The sequence below is a fragment of the Oenanthe melanoleuca genome, unplaced genomic scaffold (assembly GCF_029582105.1).
Source record: "Oenanthe melanoleuca isolate GR-GAL-2019-014 unplaced genomic scaffold, OMel1.0 S001, whole genome shotgun sequence".
NCBI classification, from domain to species: domain Eukaryota; kingdom Metazoa; phylum Chordata; class Aves; order Passeriformes; family Muscicapidae; genus Oenanthe; species Oenanthe melanoleuca.
In genome coordinates this window covers 5,404,335-5,421,906 of record NW_026612650.1, presented here as the reverse complement: position 1 = coordinate 5,421,906, position 17,572 = coordinate 5,404,335, and the positions used below count along the sequence as shown (strand labels likewise).

The following is a 17,572-nucleotide window of genomic DNA, read 5'->3' as shown; positions in this document are numbered from 1 at the left end:
GACCCTCACCCACATCAACCCAAGGCTGTACTTTGACCAAGTGGGACCTCATGGCATACATGTGCCACCTGGACTTTGCCTGGCTTAGTGGAAACAAGGCTCCATTATTGCACAACAAGGCCTCAAGGCACCCAGGAGAGCACTGTGACCCAAGGCAGTCTGGGGGAACCATCAGCTGTAAATGCAGCTGGGCCTCATAGAAGCCAGGTGCCACTTGGACATTGCCAGGGCACGTGGAACTCAGTGTCCACTGTGACACAGCACAGCCTCATGGAACTCTGCAGACCATTGAGACAACCTGGAATCTCACAGATCCAAGGCTCTACTTTGACCAAGTGGGGCCTCATGGGACTCAGGTGCCACTGGGACATTGCCAGCTCTCAGTGTCCATTGTGACACAGCACAGCCTCATGGAAACAAGGGGACCATTGTGATGCAATGGAATCTCATGGAAGCAAGTGTCAGTTGTGAACACAGCACGGCCTCATGGAACCCAGGGGAAAGTGGGACCGTGTCATGGCTCGCGGAAGCAAGGGACAATTGTGACACAATGGGGCCTCTTGGAACCCAGGAGAATACTGTGGGGCAGTGGAATCTGATGGAGCCAAGTGTCAATTGTCAAAACAGCAGTGCCTCATGGCACCCAAGTGACCGTTTTGACTGCATGGAATCTCATGGAACAAACTGTCAGGTGTAACACAGCAGGGTGTCATGGAACACAGGTGCCACTGGGACATGGCCACTGCTCATGGAAACAAGTGTCCATTGTGACACAACCAGGCCTAATGGAACACAGGAGATTATTGTGACACAAGGGAATCTCAAGAAACCAAGACTGCATTGTGACACAGAGAGGCCTCATGGGACCAAGGAGACCATTGTGAGGCAAGGGAATGTCCTGGAACAACAGGTAAATTTTCAAAACAGTGGGGCCTGATGGAACACAGAGCCAATGGGACATTTCCAAGGCTCATGCAAACAAGTGCCCATTGTGACAGAGTGTCCTAGTTTGGACAAACTTAGGGGAAAAAACCCCCAGAAGAGCTCCCCAGGGAATAAATCCCCAATTCTTTATCTCACTGGACTTAAGAAAAAATATTTCACTCAGGGGGGAAAAGTGGAAAAAACCTATTTATTGACACATACAAGGGAAACACTTCCCAGCACAGATCCAGATGACAAAAAAAATTTTCACCGAGAGAGAAAAAGAGACGTGGACGATTCGATCTTCATTAGAAGGACGAAACGCTTCTCTGGCCGGTGTCCAGAGGCAGGCCGGTGTCCAGAGGCAGGCCGCAGGGTTCCTCTGGAGCGAGCTGGTGCCGATCCTCGGGAGGTGAGGTGGGGGGGAAGGGAGAGGGAGAGAGAGAGAAAGGAAAGAAAAAAACAGCCAGCAAGCCTTAAACAACAGCGAGCTAAAACAAATAATTCAAGCAATATAAAGCCAAAAAAAGTCAAGAAAAAAAACCAGCTAACTAACAAACCAGGCAACGAACTACTACCACAGCAGCAAGAGCCACAAGCAGCAGCAGCCAGAGCCAAGCGAGCCACCACAAGAAGAGAAAAAAACCAAGGCCAGTCCACAGAGCCGAGCCCAGGCGGACCCTCCCCTGAGAGCAGACAGCTTCATGGCCAAGGGGGGTAGGTTGAGGAGTCAGTCAAAACACCAACCCAGGACACAGAACCAGGCCTAATGGAACACAGGAGAACAATTTTACCCAGGGGAATCCCATGGAACCAAGTGTCCACTGTTTCATGGTGCAGCCTTATAGAGTGGTAGAGACCATTGTGTAGCAATGGAATATCCTGAGACCACTGTGACAAACCTGGGCTTTATGAAACCAAGGAGAGCACTGTGATGCAATTGTTATAAATGGATATTTGGATATGTTCGATTTTGTCCAATTAATTAAACAACAAAGTGAAATTTAGCAGCAATTTATTAATACTAGGACTTGTATATAAATGAATACAATCAAAATATATTAGTTACATAAATTTGAGTAAATACAAAATTTGCCAGTAATTTAGTATATAATTGAGGTTTGAGGTTCGAATAAAGCATAAGCAAAAATGACCGGGGGATACCCCGACTGGGGGTACGGACAGGGCCATTCCTCTCACATTGTACCAAATCAGTCAAGCTGAAAATCTCACTTATATACTGTTTACTAATGCATATTAATACAGAAGCTTCTAGAAAGCTCCTCCTCATTTCTATTCCTAAAATCTATGTCACTATGCTGTGTTATGCATGCTTCACCAGTGGTCGGGGGTCTCTCCTCCTTTTGGGGCTCTTGTTTCCCATGAAGGCTCTGGGTCTTCCTCAGTGTTCGCTGTTTGACCTCGCAGGTAGCACTAAGCTAAAAGTTATATAATTAAATATATGTTCCCAAAACAGGGAACATATTCCATGTCTAGTGCCTGGAATCATCCCAATTTGGCCCAATTCAAGGTCAAAAGTTTTATTTCTAGATGCTGTTCTTAAACATATACCTTTACTATCCTCACTCCCACCGAACATCTGGAGGATCATTCCATCTGCTTTGTTTCACCATTTCCTTTATCCTTTTTGCTTCATAACAATTAAATACAATTTTTCTATTGATTATAAAGCAACAATTTTGCAAATATAGTTACAATTTAATTAGCACGAATCACATATATAAGACGGGGGACAGTATTCCCTTGTAACACTTGGTGTTCGGCCTTAGTCGGTCCCCTGCTGTCGCTGGTCATTGTGTATTTTAGAATAAGATTGCCACCTTGTGAGAAAAGTTATAATTGCAGCAAACTGGTAATTCTGCCCTGTGTTTCCTGTGCTGTTACTCAGGCTGTGTTGTTGGCTGCGCTGTTGCAGTTTGCTGATAGAAGCGGCTGTTGAAGCTCGAGCCCAAGCTGGAGGAGCCCAGCCATCTAGGCAGGCTCTGTCTAGATGGTTTCAGCTTGAGCCAGGAGAGTCTGTGAATACAGAGGGGGACTGGAGAGAACAGAATAATAGATAGGGTATTTTTGGGAGGCGTATACTCGAGCCCAGCTAGTTCTTATTTGGCTTTTGACTGGGAACTACTCCCAGCTGAGAGAGAACATAGAAATTCATTGAGGTGGGGACAAGCAGGAGTAATTCCTTGTTTTGTGTGTGGGCTGACAATCTTCCACTGGGAACTGGATTCACATTCAGCTTGTGTTCTTCTCCAGTGTAAGAAGTGCAAGAAAAATGGTATTGTGTATCTTACAGGTGGAGATTTGCGTGCCCTGAGTGTGTACTGGAGCTGCTGTGGTATCATAACTGGGAGGCAGCACATGCTAAATGTGAGGTAGTAAATTTAGCCTGTGGAAAAGATCATTGGTCCCCGAGGCCTGGGACATTTTTGAGGAAGACTGGGAGAGGGTGAAATGGTTGTGTAAGCCTTGCAGTACAAATTAAAGGAGTTTCCATCATGCAGTGGTGTGTCCCTTACCCTGGGGAATTTACGATATAAGGGGGTCATATTTGTGAGCTGTCAGAGTTATAGTGTGGTGGTTTGAGAATATTTTAAATCATGGCTAGAAGAATAGAAGACATCCCCCTCCCTCAGTGGTTTGGACTGGATTGTTTGGAATTTGTGGATCCAGTGAACTATTGGATAGAAAGAGGAAACAATCAGGTTAATCTAGAAGGAATATACAGAACTTCAGCAGGGAGGTTGGCAGCTTTGGGCTGGGAACAGCCTGTGCAAGAGGGTCTGGTCATTCAAGAGAGAAGAAGTAGAATAGTTTGCTTTTGTGGGTGTTGCAAAGCTTTTGGGGCTTCTTTTGGCACCCCACATGGTTACTGTTACAGTGTAGGACTTCTGAAAAACTTTGGTATTTTTCCTCTGAGAGAGAGCAAGGTCTATGCCCTCAGTGTAAATCGAAGCATCCTAACCCAGCTAATTTTGAACCTAAGATTCTAAAGTTTTTGTGTGGAAAATCACATTCAACACCTACAACTTGGGTGTGCATGTGGGAGGAAGATTGGGAAAGGACTGTGAAGCTGTGTGGAGAGAGATTTGGGTGGAAACAGGATAAGACATGAAGAAGGAGATAATGGGTACGAGTCAAAGCCAAACTAGTCCTTTAGGCTGTGTTTTGACACACTGGAAAGCCATAGTCGGGTATGGGGGCACTGAAAATAAGTGAAGTTTTATCAAATTTTGCACACAGTGGTGGCCCCTGTATAAGCTGGGAGAAGGTCTCAGATAGCCACTGGCTGGAATTTTAGACTGTGAGATTTCATTGCAACTGATGCTATTCCCAAGGAGAAAACAAAATGGGAGGAGATGACATCTGCAAATATGTTTTTCTCTCTCAGGAATCATCCTGATTGGCAGACAGATTGCGGCATCAGACCCCCTCTTATCACTTAGTATTGTCCCTTGAAAAGGACAGTAAACTGATAGAGGGAAACCTAAGCAATGCTGCAGTGTGTGCTCAATAAACCAACGCTGTACTGATTCTGATGAGGTTTATCAAACAGAGGCACAAGAGTAGGAACTGATTGACCTGTACAGATCACCCCTGAAAAGCCAGAGAAAAAGAAAGATTCAAAGGGATCATTACCTCCTATCCCTACTCCAGCTCCCTCAAGGAAGAAAGAATCTGAGCCATCTCTTCACTCACTTACCCCTAAATTATATCCCCCATTGCCTAACAGCAATAATGAAAATAGTGAAGATGAGGATTTTTCCCCAAATTGTCCCATAGCATCTCAGACCAGAAAAATAAAACAAAAGAAAGAATACAAGCACCTTCAAGCACCTTTATGGGAGGCAGTGGGACCTGGGGGAGAGAGTGTGCTAATTAAAATACCCTTTTCTACTATTGATTTGGAGGCATAGGAAAGAGTAGTGAAGTAAAAATTAAAGGGTTAGGAGCTTAGCTGAGGGATAGAACCTATACATATAATGATTACAGTAGAAGCAATGTAGAAAGTGGCTGAGCCAGTAGAACTAAGACAATAAATCATGTGCTTGGCTTCGTTGTTTCAAGTTGGGCAATTGGGAAATTGTTAAAGTGAGGAAACCATAACTGCACCTGAACCTCAAAACCAGCCAGAGCCAGGTTGGGAGTTTGAACTATGGCCAAAAGACATGAGAACCTAGCAACAAGACATAGGTGAAAAGTTGAAGGTGAGGAAGACTCTGTGACTTCATCATTAGAAAACCACTGGCCCATTTCAAACACCCACTGAGCCATTTGAAGGAAGGAACTGCCCAAGTGTAAAAGGACTTAGAGCTAATTTTAATACGAAGCAGGGCTGGGCAGGGTTAGGTAATGCACATGTATAGGTGTACTGGGTAATTACATGAATGTTTAAGATTTTTGTGGATTAAAAAAGGCAAGACCCTGTGTACTTTGCACATCCCTGTGAGAGATTTCTCCCAGGTATGCCTACCATTGTAATAAACATACAACTTTCTAACTTTAACTGGTAAGAGAGTTTTCTTTCTCCATCAGTGAGCTCACAGCTCTTGAGCAGCCTGGAAACCCCTGGAATCTGTTCATTCCTGCTCTGCTGAGGATGGATTCTCAGCAACTTGGCAGTTCCCTGATGAATTTTAGCTCTCCAGAGATTTGTTCAGTCTTCAGCTCTTCTGTTCAGGAATTCAGTTACAAAGGCTCATTAATATTTTAAAACACCCTGAAAAACATGTGCCTGGGAATAATTTCATTTTAAATCTTTAATTCTATTGTGGTGTATTATACAGATTTCAGAAGTGTACTCAAAGACAATCTACTTCAAAGAGAATATTCTTTCTTTAAAATACAGGGGGGGTTTTGTCCTATTTAGTTTTGTTTCCTTTTTATTGATATCAGCAATCAATAATCAGATTGATATCAGTAATCTCCAGTTGATATTGATCCTGAGCACCTCCTAAGGCACTCTGAATAGAAATGAAAATCAAGACCCTTTATGGATGACAATCAATCACAATTTGTCCCTACCCTCACCCCACCATTTCCCTCATCCAACCCCTGGCACTCAGAGCAGCCTTGTGCAAATCTGAGCTCCCTCCACCCCAGGCTGTGCCTGCAGCTTTAAGCTCCTTGGCACCAGCTCCCACCTGCTTTTCTTGGAGAAGGAGCTGCCTGAGACACAGAGAGATGTTCATTTCTTGTCGACCAACAAACCAAGGGAAGGCACATCTCCATAAAAAAAAACCAGAAGTCCAGCCCAAGGAGTGCTGGGCAATGGAGCCACATCCAGGGGTGTCCCCAGGGCTCAGGACTGGGGCCAGGGCAGTTCAATCTCTTTATTGCTGATCTGGATGAGGCCATGGAGGGCACCCTCAGTCAGTTGCCAGGTGAGCCCAGGCTGGGTGGTAGTGTGGCTGTGCTGCAGGGCAGGAAGCTCTGCAGAGGGATCTGCACAGGCTGGAGCCATGGGCCCAGGACAATTGGATGAGGTTCACCAAGGCCAAGGCCCAACTCCTGCCCTGGGCTCACAGCCACCCCAAATCCCTGGCTGTGCCCTGCTCCTGATCCCCACAGCCTGTCCTGTTTCCTTCATCTCTGCATTTCCAGGCACTTTCTGGGACAAGGGAGCTCTGCTGTGGGGATGGAGGGAGGTGCAAGTGCCACCACTTCAGTGGGCACCACAACTCATCAGGTTTGTGTCCATTGTGGTCAGGAACTGGTGAGACTCAGAGGCAGAGAAAGACTCAGAGGTATAGAAAGTTTTTCTTCATGGCCAACATAAAAATATAGCAATGATATAATTCAATAAACATCAAAATTCTTCCCTCAACTGCACATAATGTCAAAGCAGTATCTGATGTATCCACCAAGCACAAGGTATTTCATTAGAGGAATAGTTTTAGACAAAGACATTAGAAAGGGTGTGATAGATACAAACACAATTAAGATGTTGACTGATGTGGAATGTTCTGAGAAGAACTGGAGGAGGAAATTGTGGAGCAATGGGAAGGCCATAGAACCAGCTGGTCAAGTGAAGAGATGTCCTCAGACGTGGCCATTTAAACAGGAGAGGTGGAAACACCCAATTGAAGAGAGACATGAAATAATAGATAGTATAATGGTAACACAGGTAGAGGGGAAGGTCAGTATTTCTTCTCCTGCCTCAGTACTCTTCCAGGAAGTTTCTGTTCTCTCCTGCTGGGAAACCTCTGACGTTTCTTAAAGTACTCAAGTGACCCAGCTAATGAGATGTGCTCATGCACCTTGCAAGTGTCAGGTCCCCTACAGCCCCAGAGGGCTCCTGTCCCATAAACATCTGCTCCAGCCCATTCCAAAATTGGGAGTAGCATCATCCTGGGATCATCAGGGAGCTGAGTCTGGAAGGGACCTCAGCAATTTTTTAGTTTTGGTTCTTTGAGCATCAGGAACTGGTGAGACTCAGAGGCACAGAAAAGTTTCTATTCATGGCCATCATAAAAAACTTGTAAACAACATATAATTTTAAAAGCATCAAAACTCTTCCCTCAGCCATGTGAGATGACCCAGCAGCATCTGATGTGCCCACTTATCCACAAGGGATATCCATATAGCAATCTTTTTAGATAAAGACAAAGGTAATTGTAAAAGACATAAGTGCAATTAAGATGCTGACTAATGAGTTATTTAATTTCTGAAAGACTGGGCAACTTCCTGAAGCCTAAAGTAGGAAGACACTCAATTGAGAGGCATTGGAATGCTCAGAGTGGAATTAGAGGAGGAAATCTGGGAGCAATGAGAAGGACATAGAACCAGCTGGTCTAGTTAAGAGATGTCCACAGACATGGCCATTTAAATAGGAGAGGTGGAAACTCTTGAATGAAGAAGGACATGAAATAACAGAATGAATATTGGTGACGCAAAAAGAGGGAAAGATCAATATTTCTTCTTCCGACTTTGTACAATTGCAGGTAATTCCTGCTCTCTTGCAGGAGGAAAACTTGGACATTTCTTAAAAGTACACAAATGACCCAGCTAATCACCATGCAAGCTGCACGTCCTGTACAGCCCTGGAGGTCTCCTGTCCCAAAAATACCTGCTCCTATATAAAACAGGGACCAGCACTGTACCAGGATCATCAGAGAGCTGAGCTGGAAGACACCTCAGCAAGTCAGCAGCCCCAGACCAAATGCTTCAAGGCTTGATTTGGTCTCATTTGAAAATCCCAAAGGACAGGGATGGGGAAGCATCTTAGAACGTGTCTGAGCCCATGGGAACAAAGGTTTTCCACATGTCCTGTCTGATGTCCCCTTGAATCACAAAAGGCAATCACAAAATAACTTTCAACAGGGTTAGCCAAAAGGATATGTTTATTTCAGCACTGGGTGAACACACGGGATCTCTCCCAAAGGCGTGCACGTCCTTCAATAGCTTTTAGTCCTCTATTTATTCACAAAGTCATGGGTATTCTAAAACACCTACACATATTTATTACCTCTCACTGCCCATTCCCCACTCAGTATTAAAATTAGTTGCATACTCATTTTGGTTGCGTAGTGTTCCCTTGATATTGAGTTAGTGGTCTTTAAATGAGTCGGAGGGCTTCAGGGGAGGAAGTAAGGACCATCAACTTGGCTCTAAACTTTCTACCTCTGTCTTGTTTCTATGACTACCTAACCTGCTGGTCCATCCATTCTGGAGCTCATTAACTGCAGTGTCAAAATTTATGATGTGTATTTTAACTAGTTCTGAATGTTAAACAATAAATCTTTGTCAACTTGATGATCTTCTACTAAGTTATCTACCTTTATGGGTTACATTTCTATTCTCTAGCTTCTAAGCTTTCTAAGATATCCCATAACTTGTTTCCCAAACATACAATTCTCTAGTCTGTAACAGAATACTATGGTTCATTTCCCCTTTTCTATAAGCTTAGTAAATTCTTTTACTAATACCCAAATATTTTGCCTTCATACCAAGGTACAGTATCTCTTAAGGCCACACTGTGTCCTTTTGTTAATGAAGTTAGAATGGCTACTCGTTGTAATATTGTCCAATTAGAAATAAACACTATGATAGACATAATCAAATTGATGCCAATCAAAATTAATAATACAATAATTGGATGAACCTGTGTGTTGAGTATCCCAGTTGCTTTTGGTGACCATCCAAAGAGCACATCCCACCAAGAATAAGATGTATCTGCTTCCAAACTTTTAAAAACTCTCCATATGGTTTCTGTGTCATGGCATATTGTGATCAGAGTCTTTCTTCCCATGTTCTTAACTTCTTTGGGAATTTTCTTTAAGTCCTCATGTTTCAATAGCTGCTTGACTAAAGTCAAATTCATCTCTATAGGAACAGGCAATATTTTTTGTACAGCAGTCAGATTTGCTTTTATATATTGATGTGATACCACAGGTGCTTGATAAGAAAAGTCACAACCTTCAATTCTGACAAAGTTGCAAATACATAGATTGGACAGGGTTTCATTTATGGTTAACTTATCTACCAGGATTGTGGGACATGGTGTCCTGAGATACACGAAACCCTGGCCCATGTACACAAGGAAAGTTTTCTGATTGTGTGAACTTCGAAATTACAAATGCTTTTTTCTGTATCCAGGCAAGTACCTTGATGATTATTTATATTCCCTTCACATATGAATCCTAATTGTTTCCTCATAGTGCAAGACTCTATATTAACAGTCCTCCATTTCCCTTCAGCTTTTTGTGCCCACATCCCATGTTCAGAAGGGTGTAGGATGGTTCCTTCATGGTTTAATCCTAAGGTAATTATTGGGTGTATCAGGCTCACTGATGCCTCATGTATAGTTAAAACAAAGGCAGTTACCATACCTGTTACATGATCATAGATAAAATTGACTAGGACCCACTATGACTGAAGTTCTTTTTCTAAATCAGAAGTATTATCCCAAACTATTTTGCGAATCTCAGCAGGGAGTGTGCCTTCACCACCTTCCCTGATAATCAAGGCAGATACCAATTGCATCCATAGTTGTGCTTGCACACATCCAGGAGGTAAAGACATGTTTTCTCTAGCTGCACCCATGGCATTCACTATTAGTCCATGAACTTGTTCTTCTATACCGTCCCATTCTGGTAATGTTTTGGCCAATTCTGACTGACTAGTACCTAAGGCTAGAAAAGAAGAACATAAGGGTTGTTGTAATTTAAATACATCGCTACCGGTTGCAGCCAATTTGTTCATTAACACCTCTGAGTCCGTTATGTTCAAAATTCCCAATCCTGTTCCTAGTATCCCAGTAAGATCTCTTTTCCCTCTGAGCATATCAGGTGCATGTTTCTGTCACTAAGTCGTCCAATCCATGAAGGAAGTGGTAAGGACTGGGGTACATTCTGATCGTATAGCGGAAGCATTAACTTGCATTTCCATTTCTACTCGCTTCAGAGACCACTCCGGATTCAACAATAATCTCTGGGTCCCTTCTCTCTTAATAGCATAAGGTCCAATTTTGGTAATTATTGGCTGAATTGTCCTCCTTGAGGTAGTTTGGGTTCGAGTGACTGTGGTTTCTTCCGGTCTCTTGGTCAGTGGATTTTCTGCAGTGTCATCTATCTGGGGTTCAACACAAACCTGAGTAATATTGTAATCTAATCTATAACCTCTAACTGCACACCCTTCAATTTTAAGTCTAAACTCAGGATAGGTGGACAAACAGCTCTCTCAACATCCAGAATCAATTCAACTTCCATAGGTTTCTGATAGTACTTATGGAATCCGACCTGAACGAATGCTTATTCGCAACCCCGAACATTTCTCCCTTCCCAGACAGTTGCATTGGTAACTTTCCAAGGAAACTTGAACTTCTCACAGTTGCTGTGGCACCAAACCCATCAGTGGGGTCAGTGCAGTGACCATGGCCACAGCCCCTGGCAGTGCCCAGTGCAGGTTGGGATGATGATCCACCCTCACAGCTGGCCCAGGGCAGCTCTGCAGTGGTTTTGGTGGCACCTTGGGCTGGCACACACCTGAGGAGTGTGTCTGATTGCAGTGGGGAATATTAGGAGTTTTAGATTGCTCCAAAAAAAAAACTAAAAAGAAAAAAGGAGAAACATCTTTTTTTTTTCTGAGTGTAGCCAGTACTCCAGGTCCCAGGTGAGACAGGATAGGACTGGGGAATGTGGTGCAAGGTTGTCCTGGCTGTCTGATGCTGGGTCAGACCCCAAGGCACAGCTTTTCTGAGCAGGCCAGACCTCCTGAGGAGGGACCATGGATGAACAGCAATCACAGAATGCTGCAATCATCTCTAATCTAAAGAGAACACTAATAAAATATACTCTTTAAAATTAGAATGAGTATTTCTAAGGAGCTCTTTGAATTATTTCTCCATAACTGGAGTTGAAAACAATCATAATGAACTGCACTGGACCAGAGGGAAATCAAGGCAGAGCCATGGTTTGTCAGGACTTGCTTGATCCCAATGAGCCCCATGGTGCATTCGGTGCTGCCAGGGAACTCCAAATAATATTTTGGAAATATTGGCTGTCTCTCTGCAGTGCTGCCATTGCAAGTAGCTGCCTCTGTGCCAGAAGCCCAGCCCAGCTCAGCAGCACAGACACAGCAAAAGGACTTCAATGAACCTCTCCGGGGTTGGGGCTGAGTCCCTGAACATCAGTCCCGGAGAGGGAGCTGAAGAAACCTCTCAAGACTTCAAAGTCAGATTCAAACTCCAAAGTTTCTCTTACTTTTAGTGAGATCCACTGATAAACATGAAGGAAAAGGTTTTCCAAGGGTTGAATTAGAGGAGAAAATTATGACAATAATGTCAGGTTAGAAAAAATAGGGTAAAGGAAGAAATCTGTCAAGAATTCAAAGTCAGATTCAAACTCCAAAGTTTCTTTAAGTTCTAATGGGTCCCACTGAGGGACATGACTGAAAAGATGTCCCCAGGTACAGGTTTATTGTTTATATGTTTTATTTTTAAAGTGTGGGTTTACTGCATTTATGATATATTTTTTAGTTTGTGGTTATTTTTTTAATGCTACATTTTTAGTGAGGTTTTTTTCTTTTTCTAAATGAAGCAGAGCGGTAGGACTTCTTAGTTGCTTTAGAAAGTGTGATTTATTTTCTCTACAGGCAGAAAGGTGAAGCTTGCCTTACAGACAGCCACAGCGTTGCTTAGAAGTCACAAGACTTACAGCTACCAGGTCTTTTAAGGATTTATTAACCAATAAAACATTGTCAACAGAGATATTTATGTTTCTAATTCAATACTAAGATATTTCATCTTACTGACTCATACCACAGTGTGAACTTTTTTAGCCATTTATATCACAACATGCAAACTGACATTACTGCACTCTAAAAGGTCATGATGCCTTTGTTACTACCTTTATTTTTTCTACATCTTAAATTCTAAAGCTAAACCTATCTCAACTGTGTTTAATTCTAAGCTTTGGCTTAGAGGCTTTATGTTCTGAGAATTCCTTGCATTTAGATTTCCAGCACCCAAGTTCCAGTTAGAGCAGAACACTGGTGGCAGTGATGACAGGTGGGGACAAACATGGGAAAGGTGTCCCTGGTGCTGAGCAAACCTGGATGTGTTTCAGGAATGCAAAGGGCCAAGGCTGAGCCCCAGCCCCTGGCAAGGCAGATCCTGTCCCTCCCTCATTGCTCAGGCTCCTCCCGGGCCACTGGGCTCTGGGGATGTGCAATGCCAAGGGCAGGACCATGGGGCGGCCCCTGCCAGGCTGCTGAGCAGGGACAAGGAGGCAATGAGGCCCCAGCACAGCAAGGCTCACTTGTCCCCTGCTGGCCTCAGGCCCAGGGCCAGCAGCCATGGCCCAAGTGCTGCAGCAGTTGGCTCTGGCAGGGCCTTTCAGCTGCTGCCCATCCCTGTGCCCTCTGCAGCCCAGGCTGTCCTACCCTGTCCATGCCCTGCGCTGACTCAAGGGTTCAGAGATAGGAAAAGAAGGACTGAAACTGGGAACTTGTGGTGGCTTTTATGGAAATCATTAAATCTTAATACACATGTGGCAGCTGCATATGAGCAACGTGCTTTTAGAATCACATGTCCATGAAAGGTTAGGTTTTATCCTCTGCTGAATCTCAGGCCTGGATAAATTATGCCTTTCTAAACACCAAATTAGTGTTAAGTAGTCTTTTTCTGATACTTTGGAGATTTGGCAACAGTTCATGAGTTGGCTCTGGAACCAAGGATTCAACCATGACACTGTGGAACGTCATAGAACAAAGGGTCCATTGAGGCACAGCAGAGTCCCATGGAGCCAAGGGCCATTTTGACCCTGTGGGGCTTCAGGGAACCAGAATCTGTTCTGACACAGCAGAGTCATTTGCAACAGAATGTGTCAGAGAATCAGCAAGGTGGGAAAATACCTTGGAAATCATCAAGTCCAACCTATGCCCTGACACCACCTTGTCTGCCTGAGCCTCCTCTTGTCCAGGATTAACACCCCCAGCTTCCTCAGCCACTCCTCACAGGACTTGTGTTCCAGACCCCTCACCAGCCTTGTTGCCTTCTCTGGACCCACTCCAGCCCCTCCATGTCCTTCATAAATTGAGGGCCCAGAACTGGACACCGCACTCGAGGTTCTTCCCAAACAGTGCCATGCACAGGGGAGGAATCAAATGCCCTGGTCCTGCTGGCCACACCATTCCTGATCCATAGGAGTCTGAGGGGTTGGATGAGGGAAATGGTGGGATGGGTGGGGACAAAGTGTGATTGATTGTCAGCCATGAAGTGTCTTGAATTTCATATCTTTTCAGATGGCATTAAAAGTTGCTGGGGGTCAATATCAATTGGACATGGCTGATATCATTGTAGAAACAGGAAAAAAACAAGACAAAACTATTCTCTCTGCATTATTTTCAATGTAGAATATTCATTTTGAATACACTTCTGAAAATTGTCTAATTAACCAGAGAAGAATTGAAAATTTCATTTCTTGCCTGGGCCTTTTCTTGTTTTGGTGTTTTGAACAAGTATTTATGAGACTTTGTCACTGAATTCCTGAACTGAAAATCTCAAGAAAGAAGAGGCCTTTGAAGTTGTAAAATTTATCAGCATCCTCCAAGTGGCTGAGGATCCATCCTCATCAGAGCAGGAATGAACAGAAATGGGCACAGCTTTGTGGCTGCCCCAGCTCTGGGATGGGCCCTGGGCCTGCAGCAGGAGCAGCTCTGCAGGGCCCCAAGGCCGGGGCTGTTGTGCTGGCCTGAGCAGATGGGATGGCAGCAGGGGCTGCAGAGCTCTCAGGAGCTCAGGGAGAGGGGAGCAGGGCACACAGGGAGCCTGCTTTTGCCTTGGCCAAGCACCTTCCCAATGACCACCCCAACCCACTGACCACACCCCACTGACCAGAACCACCGACCACACCCAGTGAACACACCCATTGCCAAGACACCAATGCCTGTACCCCCAATGACCACACCCCACCAAATATTCCCACTCACCACATCCACAGCCCACACCCAGTGACCACTCTGCACTGCTCACACCCACTGAATACACCCACTGACAACACCCACTGATAACACCCACTGACCACACCTCACTGCCCACACCCACACACCACTCCCACTGACCATACCACAGTGACCATCCACAATCAGCATCCACTGACCACCCAAACTGAACAAGCACACTGACCACCCCAAATGACCACACCCCACTGACCACCCCCACTGACTGCAGCAATTGACTCTACCCCAAAGACCCTCAAACTGACCAAACCCCCACTGAGCACACCCCCACTGACCTTAACTACTGACCACACCCCAACTAAAACCAAACTGACCACATCCACTGACCACAAACACTGACCCCACCCCCACTGAACATCCACACCAACTACATCTACTCACCATACTGACTGACCACTTCCATGGACCACACCCACTTGATAGAACCCCTGAGCACACCCCAGTGACCGCCCAAGTGACTGTACACCCACTGACCACAACCAATGATCACACCCCTGACTACTCACCAGTGATCAAATCAATGACAATCCCACTGACCACACTAATGACCAAACCCCCGACCCCCTAAGTGACCACCACCACCCGACTACCGAACTGACCACACTCACTGACCACACCCACTGATCACACACCACTGCCCACAGCCATTGCCCACAACCAGGGACCACACCCACTGACCAAATCCAGTGACCACCCCAATGACCATGCCCACTGACTGCACCCACTTACCACAGCAATGGGCCACTCCACTGACCACACCCACTGAGCACACCAACTGACCACACCCCTGTTACTCACCAACTGTCCACATCCACTGACTGCAACCCACTGACTGCACCCACTGACCACCCCCAATGACCACCCCCAATGACCACACCAACTGACCAATGCTGTTGCCCAGACACCAATGCCCACACCCACTGACAGTACCCACTGACAAAACACAATGACCACCTCCACTGACCACACCCTTGTCCCACACACCACTGCCTGCACCCCACTTTTTGCATTTGATGTTGTTTAGGGTGACAGCAAGTAAGAAGCAGGAAGGGCCTTTGCAGGGGCTTCACAGAGATATTTATTTCAGCCACACGTGTGCACCGTCCATGGTTCAGAGAACAAAGGCCACGTACTTTGTAAGGGTCCAGGTTAAATACATTGGATGAACAGGCGGGGAAGAGCATCAGAGACCAATTACCAGGGGCCATGGGGGTGTCACAAGGGTGGGGTTGGAGCAAAGGGCCAACAGGGAAACAGGTGGGAGTGACTGAAAGGCTGACAGACAGGGAGAGGGCACACAGCTGACCCAGGGAAAAGAACAGGAGCTGCTTTCCCTGGCTGTGAATGCCTTTCTTGGTCTCCACACCCACTGACCACACTCACTCACCACACTCACTGACCACTCTGCCACTGACTGCACCCAATGACCCCATTTACTGACCACCACCCATGACCACACCAAGTGACCACCCAACTGACCACACCTACTTACCACCCCTCAGCAACCTCCCAACTGTCCGTGTCCACTGACCACAGCTACTGATCACATGCCACTGCCCACACCCACTGCCCACACCCACTGACAACAGACTGACCACACCACCACTGACCACAACCACTGACCACAAACCACTCACCAAACACACGGACCACAACCACTGCCCACACCTCAACTGCCCACACCCACACACCACTCCCACTGACCATACCACAATGACCATCCACAGTCAGCATCCACTGACCACCCAAACTGAACAAGAACACTGACCACCCCAAATGACCACACCCACTGACCACTCTTCACTGCTCACACCCACTGACCACACCCACTGACTGCACCCCACTCATCCCCCAAATGACCATACCTCCACTGAGCATCCCCACTGAACACATCCACTAAACTCATCCACTGACCACAATGATGACCACCCAACTGAGCACCCCTCCATTGACCACAACCACTGACCACACCTTCTGCCCACACCCACTTCCCACACCCACTGACCACACTCCACTGACCAAACCTACTGGCCACACCCACTGCCCACATTCCCCTGCCCACCCAACTTACCACATTCCCTTCCCAAGGGCCAGGGGACAAGGTGCAGCAGCTGTGCTGGTTCTGCAGAGCCACAACAGCCGCTGGTTCCATGAGTTTCCGTACAGTCAGCAGCGGTTCCTTGGTTCCAGTGATGCCCTGCTGGGTCACAATGGATGTTTGGTTTCATGAAGTTCTGCAGTGTCACCACGGCCTACCTTGTTCCATGAGCTTCTGTGGTGTCAAGATGGACTCCTTGGATGGGCAGGGTAACAATGGACAATTGGGTCCATGCAGCCCCACTGGGACACCATGGACTCCTTGGTTCCATGGGGTTCCAGCTCTGTTGCCATGGTCTCCGTAGATCCACAGTGTCAATCAATGTGACCACTGGATCCATGTGGCCCTGCTGTGTCACAATGGGCCCTTGGTTCCATGGGAACCAAGTGTCACAATTGACTCCTTGCTTCCATGTTGCCTCCTCAGTGCCAAAATGGGTCCTTTATTCCCTGAGAAACACAAAAGTTTTGTGGAAACACTGAGCAAATCCTGCTTAACATACCTGGGAACACCTGTCTGCCTTCAAAAGAGGGGTTAAAGGTGAGAATGGCACCAGCAATTTCCATCTGCAACAGAGATCCAGGGAAAGGACAAGGACAGAGAATTCAGGTGAAGAGTCAGAAAATTCTGCTTACAGAGATCATGTCTGGTCACATTCTCCCTTGTAGAAAGGTGACATCATTTCAGGTAATCTGTACTGAGCATGTGGTTCCTCAGTGGAGTTTGCTGTTCAGGAAAGCTGCTCAGGCTTTTCCATTCTTTCTTCACAAACAAGAAAACTTCTCCTGGGCCTGTGTGCAGGCAGAGCCCTGAGGAGAGCAGGTGGGACATGGTGCAATGGGCTGGGACACCCAGCTGCAGAGCTCAGGGGACAAGGATCTGATGCAGGGCACAGGGATGTCAGTCCCAGGTGGGTGATGCCAGGCATGGTGAGGCTGGGGGTGAGGAGCAGGTTGTCCAAACAAGATCAGCCCTCAAAGGGCTCATTCTTCTGCGTGCCCAGAGCTCCTAATGTGACATTCAGCATCAAGATCACTTGGAAAATGCTTCAGTCACATGTTCTCTGAACTG

At 46.0% G+C, this 17,572-nt stretch overlaps 2 protein-coding genes across 2 annotated transcripts in view; one reads left to right on the top strand and one right to left on the bottom strand.

Annotated features, from left to right (window-relative positions):
* Window positions 1–17,572, bottom strand: part of LOC130266098 (zinc finger protein OZF-like) — a 793,423-nt gene that overhangs the window by 184,774 nt on the left and 591,077 nt on the right. The window lies entirely within an intron of this gene.
* LOC130266127 (uncharacterized) overlaps window positions 1–17,572 on the top strand; it is a 1,034,314-nt gene that overhangs the window by 702,275 nt on the left and 314,467 nt on the right. The window lies entirely within an intron of this gene.